The sequence below is a fragment of the Papio anubis genome, chromosome 6 (genome assembly GCF_008728515.1).
Source record: "Papio anubis isolate 15944 chromosome 6, Panubis1.0, whole genome shotgun sequence".
Classification (NCBI taxonomy): Eukaryota; Metazoa; Chordata; class Mammalia; order Primates; family Cercopithecidae; genus Papio; species Papio anubis.
Window position 1 is genome coordinate 129,836,141 of NC_044981.1, and position 1,883 is coordinate 129,838,023.

Below are 1,883 nucleotides of genomic sequence, written 5' to 3' on the forward strand. Positions count from 1 at the left end.
CACTATTCACAATAGCAAAGACTTGGAATCAACCCAGATGTCCATCAGTGACAGACTGGATTAAGAAAATGTGGCACATATACACCGTGGAATATTATGCAGCCATAAAAAAGGATGAGTTTGTGTCCTTTGTAGGGAAATGGATGCAGCTGGAAACCATCATTCTCAGCAAACTATCGCAAGAACAGAAAACCAAACACTGCGTGTTCTCACTCATAGGTGGGAACTGAACAATGAGATCACTTGGACTCGGGAAGGGGAATATCACACACCAGGGTCTATCATGGGGAAGGGGGACGGGGGAGGGATTGCATTGGGAGTTATACCTGATGTAAATGACGAGTTGATGGGTGCTGACGAGTCGACGGGTGCAGCACACCAACATGGCACAAGTATACATATGTAACAAACCTGCACGTTATGCACATGTACCCTAGAACTTAAAGTATAATAATAATAATAATAATAATAATAAAAGATTTAGGTTTTTAGATAGCATCAAGTAATTTCAGGACATTAAAAAAAAAAAAAAAGAGCTTTGCATAGCAGGCCATCATTACAGGCCACTGGGCAGACTGTGGATTGGCTGCCCCAGTGTTAGTGACTCACAAGTGGGTTCAGTTAGCTATGATTACAACAGTGTGGCCATTCATCTACAAAATGAATGCTATCTCAACAGACTCTTCGGTGAGGCAATTCTCTTATATAGTGACTATCATTATGAAAGTAACCATGAGACAAGATGGTGCCAAAAGCGAAGAAGGAAGCTCCTGCCCCTCCAAAGCAGAAGCCAAAGAGAAGGCTTTAAAGGCCAAGAAGGCAGTGTTGAAAGGTATCTACGGCCACACACACACAGAAAAAGATCTGCACATCACCCACCTTCTGGCGGCCCAAGACACTGCGACTCCGGAGGCAGTTCAAATATCCTCGGAAGAGCACTCCCAGGAGAAACAAGCTTGACCACTATGCTATCATCAAGTTTCTGCTGACCACTGAATCTGCCACGGAGAAGATAGACGACAACAACACACTTGTGTTCATTGTGGATGCTAAAGCCAACAAGCACCAGATTAAACAGGCTGTGAAGAAGCTCTATGACATTGAGGGGCCGAGGTCAACACCTGATTCGGCCTGATGGAGAGAAGAAGGCATATGTTCAACTGGCTCCTGATTACAATGCTTTGGATGTTGCCAACAAAATTGGAATAATCTAAACTGAGTCCAGCTGATTAATCCTAAATATACGTATATCTTTTCACCACATACATGCCTCTCTGTCAATTTCTGGTTGGGCTGAGAAGCCATACACAGGCACTGACATTGTAACAGGGTTTGGGCAAGACTCCTGTTCTACTTATCCTTTTGAAACACTCACCTTGCCACTCCACCATGCCTGATTACTCCAGAGATCTTTGTGATTAGAGTTAGTGTCCTAGAAAAACCAGAACTCAGAACTTGCTTTGTGAGGGTAACAAGAAGCTTTACAAGAACCCCTTCTTTTATCCTTGGAAGAGGCTGTGTGAAACCATTGCCCAGAGTTTGAAGGGCATTAGCATCCATTTCAGGGGAGTGTGGGTTGGCTGGCTTTTAGGTAGCATTTGTCCTCACACACCCATCTACTATGTCCAACCGGTCTGTCTGCTTCCCTCACTCCTTGCCCAATAAAGGACAAGGACTTCAACAATAAATAAATAAATAAAAGTAGCCTACATAGTGAATGAATGACCTACCTAGTGTCTTACCACCTGGAAAACCCAGGAACATTAGTTACACACCAAAGAAGTGTCAGTATGATAAAGCTACGTATTCTCTTTCAACCTATTCCAACCTCATCCTTGAAGTTCTTCTTTCAGTCTTTCCCACATACACCCTAGTCTCCTTCC

General features: G+C 43.5%; 1 pseudogene; it reads left to right on the forward strand.

Moving 5' to 3' along the window:
* Positions 1–559: 559 nt before the first annotated feature.
* Positions 560–1,474, forward strand: LOC116275359 (annotated as a pseudogene).
* Positions 1,475–1,883: the final 409 nt, after the last annotated feature.